This window comes from Oryctolagus cuniculus, chromosome 6, assembly GCF_051225735.1.
Source record: "Oryctolagus cuniculus isolate XC-2025 breed Fujian yellow rabbit chromosome 6, ASM5122573v1, whole genome shotgun sequence".
Taxonomy (NCBI): Eukaryota; Metazoa; Chordata; class Mammalia; order Lagomorpha; family Leporidae; genus Oryctolagus; species Oryctolagus cuniculus.
The window spans coordinates 115,971,276-115,985,347 of record NC_142872.1 but is presented as its reverse complement, the minus strand read 5'-3'; the positions used below and the strand labels follow the sequence as shown (position 1 = coordinate 115,985,347).

The 14,072-nt window shown below is 37.2% G+C and overlaps 1 pseudogene; it reads right to left on the bottom strand.

The window, feature by feature from the left end:
* Window positions 1-12,212: 12,212 nt before the first annotated feature.
* On the bottom strand, window positions 12,213-12,331 carry LOC127490809 (5S ribosomal RNA; annotated as a pseudogene).
* Between the last annotated feature and the right edge of the window lie 1,741 nt (window positions 12,332-14,072).

The window sequence follows — 14,072 nt, the reverse complement described above, 5'->3', positions numbered from 1 at the left end:
CATAATAACACATTGCAGAATCCAGAAAAACCTTTTGCATGTTAAATTACTGGGATTTGGAAATTTTGTGCTAACAACACAATTTAGCCTAGCCTAATATATATTAGACAAATACAGATTTTGTTTCAACAGATATTTATTAAGTACCTACCATGTTCTAGGCACTCTGGTGGGTATTTAGAATTCAAGAACTAATGTTTTACAAACCACAGTCATTGTGGAGTTTATATACTTATCCAGAAAATCTTTTTTTTTTTTTGACAGGCAGAGTGGACAGTGAGAGAGAGAGAGACAGAGAGAAAGGGCTTCCTTTGCCGTTGGTTCACCCTCCAATGGCCACCGCAGCCGTCGCACTGCGCTGATCCGATGGCAGGAGCCAGGTGCTTCTCCTGATCTCCCATGGGGTGCAGAGCCCAAGGACTTGGGCCATCCTCCACTGCACTCCCTGGCCATAGCAGAGAGCTGGCCTGGAAGAGGGGCAACCGGGACAGAATCCGGCGCCCCGACCGGGACTAGAACCTGGCGTGCCAGCGCCGCAAGGTGGAGGATTAGCCTAGTGAGCCGCGGCGCTGGCCTTATCCAGAAAATCTTAATCACCATTAACAATCATGACCATTAGGTACAAATAACTTTGGAAAATACAAGAGATACTATTATGATAGTATTAAGACTGTTATTATTTATTTATATTTTTTCTGAAGCACAAAATTATACTATGCTGACGATAGTTGAGAACATAATATATGATGTATTTATTTGTCATTCACATGTTACTTCAAGTTGCTTAAAATGCACAGCATTTTGAAAGCAACACCAACAATTCTAGCAGTTGTGAGGAAAGGTGAACAAGGAAGTAAGTAGCCAGTACACAGCCAAAGGTCATTGTCATACAAAAGATAGTAACCAGGCTGTTTCAGTCTAGCAAAGTCAGTCATCATCATCCTCCAGTCCTTGTTTTGCAGGCATACAGAGGGCAAAGCCAGATTTCTTATCACTTACTAAGGCAAAACATTGAGTCAAGGGTCTCGAATTCAAGTCCCTAGGCTTCCGGAAGGCAATACAAGTTTAAGTAAACCAAGTTTCAAAGAAAAGTATCAACCGCTAAATGTGTAACCATTTTTTCCACTTTTACTAAATATGTCTCAAATACATAATAATGTAGACATGTATCACAGTGGATGTTAAATTTTAAATTTTACACTATATATATATATATATATACTGAAAAACAAGTTATTAAGTATTAATTTTCTTTTTCCTAGCTCATTGTTCCCTTGATTTAGGACAGGACAATTCACCTCTTCTCTTCCTCACCAAGATAGCCACATCTATTTGCACATTCTTCCCTGCTATTTGCAGTACAAAATTCAGTCTTGAATCCGTTAGTGAGGAGTTTTATTTAGTTTTACTCAGAAAAGAAACTAGCTATTCATAAACAGAAGTATATTTGGACACGTATAAAAATTTTGTATTTGGGGCTGGCCCTGTGGCGTAGCAAGTAAAGCTGCAGTCAGCAAGACCAGCATCCCATATGGGCACAGGTTCACTTCTTCACTTCCTATCCAGCTCCCTGCTAATGTACCTGGGAAAACAGCAAAAGATGTCCCAAATCCATGGGCCCCTGTACCTATGTGGGAGACCCAGATGAAGCTCCTGGCTCCTGGCTTCAGATCAGCCTAACTCTGGCTGTTGCAGCCATTTGGGGAGTGAATCAGCAAATGAAAGATCTCTCTCTCTCTCTCTCTCTCTCTGTCTTTCCCTCTCTCTCTCTCTCTGTGTGTGTGTGTGTGTGTGTGTGTGTGTGTAATTCTGCCTTTTGAATAAGTAAATAAATCTTTTTTAAAAAATAAATAAATAAATAGGGGCTGGCGCTGCGGCATAGTGAGTTACAGCCCTGGCCTGAGGCATTGGCATCCCATATGGGCAACTGTTTGAGTCCTGGCTGCTTCACCTCTGATCCAGTCCCCTGCTAATATGCCTGAGAAAGCAGCAAAGGATGGTCTAAGTCCTTGGGCCCCTGCATCCATGTAGGAGACCCATAAATAGGTCCTGGAACCTGTCTTTGGATCGGCTCAGCCAGGGTTATTTCAGCCATTTGAGGAGTGAACCAGCAGATGGAAGACCTCTCTCTCTGTGTCTACTTCTCTCTGTAGCTTTGCCTTTCAAATAAATAAAATATTTTAAAAATAAATAAATAAAAAATTATGTACCATATTTTTGACATTAAGAAAACTGCACAAAAATATTTTTATAATTCTAGAACTTCTATTTATTTTTCCAGTAGCATATTTTTGCGATTCAGAATCTTCCATTTGAAGTTCTTTGATCATATGTTTAAATAAATTGAGAAAGCTTTATTTGATTAACACTGAAAGCTCATTTTTATAAACTTGGAAATGAAAGAATTTTTTTTAGAATTCAGTTTCAACTTCAGTATTTTGGAAACATAGTTTAAACTATAACTGTCAGTTCTGTAAAGTATTTTCATCAAAGGAAAGTAAATCAATACTTCTTTGTCAAATGAGTTTCCCAAAGACATAATTTCATTTGAAATGGACACATTATATCATCTGTAACCATTGTGATGATCTTTTCATGGTATATCGAAGAATTTTTACATCAAAAAAAAAAAAAGCCAAGATTTATCACTCTTTAGTCTCTGGTAAGCTGAAGCAAAGATTTCCCAAAATTGCAAGAGCAAATCAATTTCTTTCAAGTCTTAAAAAAAAATCAGCAAACTGAAATGACATAACAGAGTTGCCCAGTCTCTGCATTGCACACTAGACAACTTATTGAACTGTGCTCCCACTACATCAATCTCCAACCTACCTACTCCAACCAAAATAGTTTTCCTTTTTCTTATTCATTTGCTACAAAGTAATTCCTGAAAATGTTCAGTGTGTCCCTCCAAATTCTACCACCTGAAGACATTCAACTCAGAAAGAACTTGATGTTAACACAGGCTTCCACAGAGGTGCCACCAGCCATCACTCCCTAAAGTTGCCAAGTGGGTCTTCAATGAGCAGCTCAATGTTCCTCAACACAGTGAGAGACCTTGTTTTCTGTTGTTGTGCCTCTTGTGAGATATATGTGCAAAAGTTTTTCAGTCTCATTTCTAAAACATCCAAATACAGCTAACCAGGTGCTATTTGTTACATCTGGGCTTACATCAGCTGCGATAGAACATAACTCAAATATTTCAGCTGTTGCCCTTGATATATCCAATAAGTAGGTTCTCAGATGTTTCTTGAATATTCTGAACTCAAATTTCTGGAATGAATTAAGTTTGTTAATTTAAATGATTTTTTTTCTTTTTAGGACATTTAATTTCTTCTGTCTTTAATGCAAACTCCTTTATCAGTTCACCATCCACAAAAAAAGTTTCTGATGCCAAGGCAACTTTTAGAGATAACACTTGGCTGAATTTTACTGCAGTTATTACTCATATATTTTTCAATTAAAAACAAATCCAGTAAAAAAATGGATTCTTTTCTCGGATCAAGTTTCTCATCGAATAAGTTTTCCATTTATCAATCATACTTCTTACTGTGATTGCTTACATGATTGTGTTTTAAGTGCATTTTTTGATGAAACACATTTTGCATATTAAACACATAGGAATAATCTTCACTTTTGGAAAGAAATATGCTCTCTCCCATATGGTATCCTCTCAGCTTATCATTTATTTCCCCACTTTTGATAAGATAGAAGTACAAGAAATCATTCATCCTCATCTCTACAAAAGGAAATAATGGAAATGCAGTGATATATGACAATTGAAACTCAGTCTTTCAAAGGGAGGCAAGCGAGAAACTATGGTTGACTCTGCTGCTGCTGCATTTGGATCTAGCGATTCTACCTCTTCTGAGTTGCCAACAGAATGAAAAAATTTGGATTTTTAGTAAGACTGCACAGTTTTTACATGTTGACAACTAATTCAAAATACATTTAAACCTTTTTTTAGTTCAAACAAAACAAGATACTACTGCATTCAGTCCATGGCTGGTTTGTGGGAAGTCAAGTTCTCATATCATCTGAATACAGAGCCTTGTCCAATTGTCCTATCTTACTCAGATTTGCCTGCAGAGGCTATCTCATAAATTCATTTTTATTAATTTTATTTCTTTATTTTCATATCATTTGAAAGACTGAAAGGCAAAGAGAGATCTTCCATCTCCTCGTTCACCCCTTACATGCAGACAACAGTCAGGACTGAGCCAGGCTGAGACCAGGAGCCTGGAACACAAACAAACTCTCCCGTGGAGTGCAGGGAAGAAGCAGTTGAGCCATCATCTGCCACCTCCCAAGGTACACATTAGCAGGAAGTTGGAATGGAAGGGGAGGAGGTGGACTGGAACCAGGTACCTCAATATGAAATGCAGCCATACCAAGTGGTGCCTTAATCACTGTGCCAAACACCTGCCCAAATCTCATGAATTCTTAAGCAAACCAATCTTGCATAGCCATTATACATCAAAAGCATTACTTGTCATTCAAAAAAACAGTGAAACAATGGATTTATTTGCTAACTATCAATATTATGTTAAATCAACATCATCAGTAGATACTGTGATATTTCAACATGATAAGGGAATTTTAATAAAGACCAGTATTTCAGTTGTAGAATATATCATTTGCCTCACAAAGAGGATAGAAATAAGCATATTATTCTTTTTTTCCATTTAAACCAATGATAAGAATAGTTTATTCATCACATGTAGCCATAAGCAACCTGGAGAAATCTTTCACTTCAAGTTCTTCTCAAAGTTTGTACAAATCCAAGTACATACAATGACTATCAGAATTTTCCATCCCAGGAGAAATCAATGAGCAAAAATTTGGATTCTTGAAATTCTTACCCAAATTGAGAACCAAACTAAAAGTAAACTATTGAACTAAAAAAAACTGTGAGGTCATCAAACTGAACTGTGATTTAACATGTGAACATCCAGGAACAATATGGCCCAGAAGACAAAACCTTTAGAAAAATACCAGGTGAATTAGTCTGGAAAATTAAAGGATACAGAATACAGCATACAGTTGATAAAAATAGATTACACTTGTGTGTGTGTGTGTGTGTGTGTGTGTGCAGTGTGTTAACTGTCTCAGAAAGACAGATTAAACTAGGTAACATATGAAAAATAAATTTGGAAAGTTATATTTTCAGTTAGACATCAGGATCCAAGAGTATCTTAAATTCAGAGAGAATGTTATGCATCACTAAACATTTAATCTTAAGGAAGGCATAATGCCATACTGAAAAAACTATTAAAATGTGATACTCTCATTCTTGTAAGACAATGCTTTTTCCAGGGGTCCACTGACATACTTCAGAGAGATTCATGAAGCCCTGAAATTCTGTATAAAGTTTTGTGTGTGTGTAAATTTTTTCTAAGGATGGAGCTAATAGTTTCCATTAAAACTTTTATAATTATTGGTAATACTCAATTAGTTTGAAATTATTGTTATGTTATGAGCTGGCAGCAAAGGAACAATTTGATTAGTTTGATCACAAAGCTAAAATAACCAAACCTTATTAAAAATAATAACTTTCAAATAAGTCACTAATAACTATTTGAGCAGTTTCTCATTAAATATGCTATAAAGAATTACGGTTATTCAATAAGTGCATTAGAAAATGTAGTAAAGTACTGAAAGAAATATGGATTATAGAGCTAGACAGACTTATGTTCTGTGCAAGTTTTGCCACTTAATTAGCTAGGAAAGCAAGAAAAGTGTATTGAAACATTCTGAGCTGTTACTTCTTCCTCTGTCAAAAGTAATAACAACTTGCTACTATATTAAAGAATTCTAGAGAAATTCAAGAACCCAGCAGTTCCTGGCACCTAGTACAACAGAGTTGGTTTCCCTCCTCCTTTCTTTCCTATTAAATAAGTGCTCTTCAAAATTGTTGGAAATATCCATCTTATTCATTCTTGGAAACTGTGAAGGTCAAAGCTAGATAACTTGCAAAAATGGCCACTGATCACTAAAAAACACCTCAATATTATCCACCAATATAAACAAAAATAACCTAATGTACTTTCAACACTGGTAAAGTCAAGAAAGGCCTCATTTATATGACAACTCAATAAAAATTACCAAAAACCAATTTAAAACTTTACTAAATTGAGAGAATAAACTCCAGCTCACAGGCATAGGAAAGCCTTGTAACAGGAGGTAGATGGATATCATCTTGAAGGGTAGTACTAACTCCCCTATGTGGAGGGTAAGGCTGGGGAGAAAGAGGGAAATCAAAGGAGCAAGGAGGGGAGGAGCAGTGGAGTGGGCTAGCATAGATTCTTAAAACTGTATGTATGAAATTGGCAAACAAACAAGCTGTCTGCACATTAATGTTTATTGCAGCTCAATTCACAATAGCTAAGACCTGGAACCAACCCAAATGCCCATCAACAGTAGACTGGATAAAGAAATTATGGGACATGTACTCTATAGAATACTATACAGCAGTCAAAAACAACGAAATCCGGTCATTTGCAACAAGATGGAGGAATCTGGAAAACATTCTGCTGAGTGAATTAAGCCAGTCCCAAAGGGACAAATAGCATATGTTCTCCCTGATCGGCAACAACTAACTGAGCACCAAAGGGGAAAACCTGTTGAAGTGCAATGGACACTATGAGAAACAGTGACTTGATCAGCTCTTGTTCTGACTGTTGATGTACAATGTAATACTTTATCCATTTTAGTATTTTCTCTTTGTTTTGTTCTAGTACTGTTGGTTGAACTCTGTGATTAACACACAATTATTCTTAGGTGTTTAAATTTTAACTGAAAAGAGATCCCTGTTAAATATAAGAGTAGAAATAAGAGAGAGAGGAGATGTACAATTCGGGACATGCTCAATTGGACTTGCCCCAAATGGTGGAGTTAGAATCATGCCAGGGGATCCCAATACAATCCCATCAAGGTGGCATGTACCAATGCTATCTCACTAGTCCAAGTGATCAATTTCAGTTCACAATTGATCACACTGATAGGTCTAAGAGTCAAAGAGATCACACAAACAAGTCTAGTGTCTGCTAATACTAGCTGATAGAATAAAAAAGGGAGAGAACGATCCATCATGGGAAACAGGATACACAGCAGACTCATAGAATGGCAGATGTCCTAAACAGCACTCTGGCCTCAGAATCAGCCCTTAAGGCATTCTGATCTGGCTGAAGAGCCCATGAGAGTATTTTAGGCAAGGAAAGCCAAGACACCCTGGAAAAAAAAAAAAAAAAAGAAGAAGAAGAAGAAGACCTAAAAGGAAGATCTCTGCGAGTGAGATCCCAGTGGAAAGAACGGGGCCATCAAAGAAGGAGGTACCTTTCTCTGAAGGGAGGAGAGAACTTCCACTTTGACTATGACCCTGTCTGAATAAGATCGAAATTGGCGAACTCAAAAGGCTTCCCTAGCCTTGGAAACTCATGACTAGAGCCTAGGGAGATTACTGACACCATAAACAAGAGTGTCAAATTGTTAAGTCAACAACAGGAGTCATTGTGTACTTATTTCTCATGTGGGATCTGTCCTTAGTGTGTTGTCCAATGTGAAGTAATGCTATAACTAGTACTCAAATAGTACTTTACACTTTATGTTCTGTGTGGGTGCAAACTGATGAAATCTTTACCTAATATATATTAAATCGATCATCTCTATGTAAAGATAATTGCAAATGAATCTTGATGTGAATGGAATGGGAGAGGGAGCGGGAGATGGGAGGAGTGTGAGTGGGAGGGAAATTATGGTGGGGGGGAAGCCATTGTAATCCATTAACTGTACTTTGAAAATTTATATTTACTAAATAAAAAATAAATAAATAAACTACATGTATGAAATTTGTTTCCTTTATATAAATAAAAAGAAGGAGAGGGGAAAAGGAGAACCTTTCTAACCAAAGTTAGCTTTGGGAAGCAACTGGAGAGAATAACATGAAATTCGGGAAATCTACCATAGCCCCTTAGATAAGGGTGTGGCTACAGTATTTGCATGCAAGGGTCACATCCTGGGGCATGGTTTGAGCAGCACAAAAACTGAAATGGAGCTTTACCAACTGAAAACATCCACAACTACTCACGAAATGGGCAAGCAGCTGGTGAGACTAAAGGCAAAACCACGCCATGTTGGCTCCCAGTGCCTCGTAGAGTATGCCTCTGCTAATTGGAAGGCAAGTAATAAAACAGAGGTCCATTTTCTAAGTATGTATGCTATCACTTTTCTTCTGTTTAAGAGACTCTAACTTATATCTTTCTCACTTCAAATGAATTACAATGTTTTTCTTTCATAAATTTGTAGTAGTAGATAGTTGTTTCTCAATTAACTTTCATGAAATTTAAAACTAACAATACTGTGTTTCCCTCCAGTTTTTAAAATTATATTGCCTGTGAAAATAAGGTCTATAACTACAAGTTTACCTAACTGCTAGTGAAAAACATAACTACTAGTATCTATTATAAAACAATTAAATCAATCAAGATTAATGTGTTCAAACATCAGAAGATCTCCAGAAATGTGAGGAAGAGGAGGAAGAGGAAGAAGAAGTTGAAAAATGAGAAGGAGAGAGGAAAGAGAAGAAGATGTCAAAAAAAGAAGACGACTAAGCAAAGTGATCTGAACAAATGAACACTGATCGGTATTCTAATTCTGGAATCAGGTGATAACTTTTTTAAAATACTCATTCAAATTCTCAGTGAAACTTTAAAACATAGTATGTTTTTAAAGTACACTGCTGTAAGAAAAAACTCAGGAGAACAATACTTTTTAGTAATTATAAAAATGATTGACAGAACATATAAATCAATAAAAATGATTAGCAGAAGCAGCATTTCTCTGAAAACCAAGTCTGTGAATCAAAACTTGAAAAGTTCTTCCAGAAAAGAATTACCATCTTAGAATTATGTATGCTATGTCAAATTATCATTCATGTATGAAAGAAAACATTTGTTTCATAAATGAATGGATGGATGACTCACAGGTATAAGGCATCACAAACCTATGACAATTGTGAGCACTGGTAGCATTTATCCCCTCATGTAGGACTGGCAGTGCTAACGTCTGAAATAAGCAGTGCTGTGTCAGAACTGTGCTGATGGCAATGAAGCTGGTCAGAAATGCCAGAGAATCCATGCCTCCTACCTTTCTTGTCGACTTCAACCAATAAATGAAGAGAGAAGGGTGGGTAAATATGCCACCATTACTTTGGGGATAAGATAACTCCAAATTGTTTTCCACACTGATTCCCGAAAGTTTTTCAGATGAATGAAGCTCCAACTGCTCACAATGCTAATCTGCTGGCTAACCTATCCTTGTGACTCTACATTGGTAGATCAATAGATTAAAACCATATACTTGGGGCCGGTGCTGTGCACGGTAGATTAATCCTCCACCTGCAGTGCTGGCATCTTAAATGGGCATTGGTTCTAGTCCTGGCTGCTCCTCTTCCAATCCAGCTCTCTGCTATGGCCTGGGAAAGCAGCAGAAGATAGCCCAAATGCTTGGGCCCCTGCACCCACATGGAGACCTGTAAGAAGCTCCTGACACCTGGTTTCAGATCAGCACAGCTCCTGCAGTTGCAGCCATTCGGCGGGGGTGAACCAGCAGAAAGAAGACCTCTCTCTCTGTCTCTCACTCTCAATGTCTGTAACTCTACCACTCAAATAAATAAAATAAAATCTTTTAAAAAATATATACTCACATTTATTTATATAGATGATAAAACAGTGCTGAACTTAACATATATATTTAGTATTATGGATTTCCTGAATGTAATTCTGAATGAGAGAAAAAAGAGAGTATCATTATTCTTCATGGTGAATTAGAGACATTTCTATGAAAGTCAGATATTAAAACAAGAATATTTGCTTTAACATCCATTACTTGGCATTACTCTCAATTCTCTAGTCAAATACAATTAATTAAGAAGATGGAAGAGGGTTAATATAGGAAAGCAAGCCAGCAAATTAGCATGATTTGTAAGTGATAGGATTACCTACAGCCAAAAAAGGCAAAAGAAGCAACTGAGGGGCCTGCACTGTGGTGGAGCGGGTAAAGCTGCCCTCTGCAGTGCCAGCATCCCATGTGGGCACATGTTCAAGTCCCAGCTGCTCCACTTCCCATCCAACTCTCTGCCATGACCTGGGAAAGCAGTAGAGGATGGGCCCAAGTCCTTGGGCCCCTGCACCTGCATGGGAGACCTGGAGGAAGCTCCTGGCTCCTGGCTTCAGATCAGCACGGCTCTGGCCTATGCAACCAGTTGGGGAGTGAACCAGCGGATCACTCTCTCTATCTGCCTCTCCTTCTCTCTGTGTGTAACTCTGACATTCAAATAAATAAATAAATCTTTAAAAAAAAGAACCAACTGAAAAACATTGAAATCTATAGGAAAGTATAATAAGTAATTGAATTATAGTATTAACACACAAAAAATCAGGAAATTCTTTTTTTAAGCTTTTATTTAGTAAATATAATTTTCCCAAGTACAGTTTATGGACTACAATGGCTTTTCCCCCATAACTTCCCTCCCACCCGCACCCCTCCCATCTCCCGCTCCCTCTCCCATTCCATTCACATCAAGATTCATTTGCAATTATCTTTACATAGAGATGATCGATTTAGTATATATTAGGTAAAGATTTCATCAGTTTGCACCCACACAGAACATAAAGTGTAAAGTACTATTTGAGTACTAGTTATAGCATTAATTCACATTGGACAACACATTAAGGACAGAGATCCCACACGAGGAGTAAGTGCACAGTGACTCCTGTTGTTGACTTAACAATTGACACTCTTGTTTATGGCGTCAGAAAGCTCCCTAGGCTCTAGTCATGAGTTTACAAGGCTATGGAGGCCTTTTGAGTTCGCTGACTTCGATCTTATTTAGACAAGGTCATAGTCAAAATGGAAGTTCTCTCCTCCCTTCAGAGAAAGGTACCTCCTTCTTTGATGGCCCATTCTTTCTACTGTGATGTAACTTGCAGAGGTCTTTCATTAGTTTTTTTGTTTTTTTGTTTGTTTGTTTGTTTTTTGCCAGAGTGTCTTGACTTTCCTTGCCTATAATACTCTCATGGGCTCTTCAGCCAGATCGGAATGCCTTAAGGGCTGATTCTGAGGCCAGAGTGCTGTTTAGGACATCTGCCATTCTATGAGTCTGCTTTGTATCCCACTTCCCATGTTGGATTGTTCTCTCCCTTTTTTATTCTATCAGTTAGTAAAATCAGGAAATTATAAACATTAGGAGGCCGGCGCCGCGGCTCACTAGGCTAATCCTCTGCCTTGCAGCGCCGGCACACCGGGTTCTAATCCCGGTCGGAGCACCAGATTCTGTCCCGGTTGCCCCTCCTCCAGGCCAGCTCTCTGCTGTGGCCAGGTAATGCAGTGGAGGATGGCCCAAGTCCTTGGGCCCTGCACCCCATGGGAGACCAGGATAAGTACCTGGCTCCTGCCTTTGGATCAGCGCGGTGCGCCAGCCGTGGCAGCCATTGGAGGGTGAACCAACAGCAAAGGAAGACCTTTCTCTCTGTCTCTCTCTCTCTCACTATCCACTCTGACTGTCAAAAAAATAAAAATAAAAAATAAAAAATAAAAAATAAACATTAGGTAAATCATTAGTGTTAGAATGGAACAGTGCTCCTCACAGCTCTATTAAAATAAAAACTATATTATTTTTAGAGTAAACCTAAAAAAAATTACGTATAACTCATGAAAGAAAAAACCATAAGAATTATTTTAGCCCATTAAAAAAAAAAACTCACATTCACTTCTTCAGTCCTTAAATGGTCACAATGGCCAGGGCTGGGCTAAATTGAAGCCAGGAGCCTAGAACTCCGCCTGGATGACAGGGGTCCAAGCACTTAGGCCTTCTTCTGCTGCTTTCCCAAGCACCTTAGCCTGGATTTGTTGAGAAGTAGAGCAGCCAGGATTCTAAATGTTGCTCTGATATGGGATGCTGCCTTGCAGATGGTGGCTTAACTCACTGGGCCAAAGGGCTGGAGACTGTCATTTAATTTTTACAGTGACTTGTATTGCCAATATAATATTCTCCATTTTGAAACAAAAATGATTAAGATATACAAAATTTTAATATTTTGGAAAAAGTCATGGTGATTTAATTTTTATTCTTCATTAACCTTCCAGTAAAATCACTTGTCTAAATAAATTTTTACATCACCCATTTGTAGCCACAAAATAGGGGATTATTTTAAACAAGCCTACAGCACCCAGTATTCCCAGGCAGTCTCCTATCCAAGTACTAACCAGGCCCTACTCTGCTTAGCTTCCAAGATCAGCCAAAATTGGGCGTGTTCAGGGTGGTGTGGCCATAGACAATAGAGGGTTATTTTAAAGAGGGACTTTAAGCAAACGCATATTTTTTTATATTGGATCCACAATACAGATGAGTTTTAATATTTTTTTATTTATATAAAATGAACGAATTTCATATAGCAGCACAATGATACTTCCCCACTTTGACCTCCCCCAACCCATGTTCCCAACCTTCTTTCCCTTACTTTCTGATTTTTTCTTTCAATTTTTACAAAGACATACTTTCAGTTTATTTTATAATTACAAGTTTAACCCTCCACTAAGCAAAGGATTTAACAAGTAATAAATAGAAAAAGCACTGTTCCTCAAGAGTATAGACAGGGCTATAAACAAAAATCAAATCTCGAAATGTCAGTTTTACTCATATATATTACTTTTTTGAACTCTGTATATTTGTCACCACGAATTGGGAAAAACATACCATATTTGTTCTGAGAAATAATATCTGCTAACAAAACATCTATAGCTTCAAGATGCTTAAAATTCTTAGCAAAGAAACTATGCACACAACAGAAAAAAATAATCAAGGTTATATTTGCCTTCATTTCTGAAGGTTAATGTTGAACAAAAACCAAAACAACAAAAGACAAAATAAAATGGGTGACTTAGTATTTTATAGATAAGAATGATTTTAATGTTAGGCATTTCAAGTAGTTTGGGCACAGCAATGCATTTGCTCATTTATATTTTCTAGCTATCGAAGGAGGTCATTTAGAAGATCAAAAGAACCTGAATTTTCATTAGATTGATCAAAAGATGCCTTGTATGTTCCTTCCTTCAAAAATACCCATTAGCTTTGAAGAAAGGAACATGCTTATGCCAAGCAAATGTATTTCCTTTGTCTACTCAAACTAACATTATAAAAGTACTGTAATATTTTCACTGATACTAAAATTTTACTGACATCCCCAAAAAGTCATGCAGAATATTTTTTCATGCACAAAGAAATCCCTTTAACACAGTGTATGGTAGCCTAGATGCAATGTAACTCTATAAAGTCATGTCAACCACAAAATCAAGTGAATCTTTTGAATAAATTTTCTATGCCTAACAGAGTAAAATATTTTTATGTTTCAAGCATATATTTGCTGCCTGAAATGCAATAGTTCATAGAAACAGCACTATCTGCTCTGTAAATAATGTGTATAGTCTTTGAAAGTTCATAATTATGTAAATAATCTTTAAATCAATATTAGGTTTCTCATAGTAGGCTAATAAAGGGATTCGTGTGCAAAATAAAAGGAATGTTTATTTAAAACAATTTATTTATGACAAATTCTCCAAGAGTGGAAATACTGAGTAGAATATTTTTATTTGGAAGATATAGGACCCTGTATTTGAATACATTTTGCATGGTAAACAAGTTATATAAGAAAATTATTTGCTGATGATTTCTCTCTGTTTAGTGAACTAATTTGTGAATGCCACACAAAGTTACAGTGTAATGCTCATAGCAATATTCTTCATACCTAAACCTACTGAATAACCAAAGTGCCCATCTACCATTCTGATTAAGTGGTAGAAAAATCACCCAATTTGATGAAAACATAAATTAAACAGTTACTTTATTGTAAAAGCGAAAGCAATGGGGTCTTCGAGTAAATGTTTCCTGTCAAATTTCTCTGGGGTTGGTTAACCCTGTCTAAACATTCTGGATAAATCTGTTAGGTTGAGTGTTTTGAGAGAGATCGTGAAGGGGTGGAGGCACAAAATGAACAGGTTACCCAGTGATGCCAAAGAGC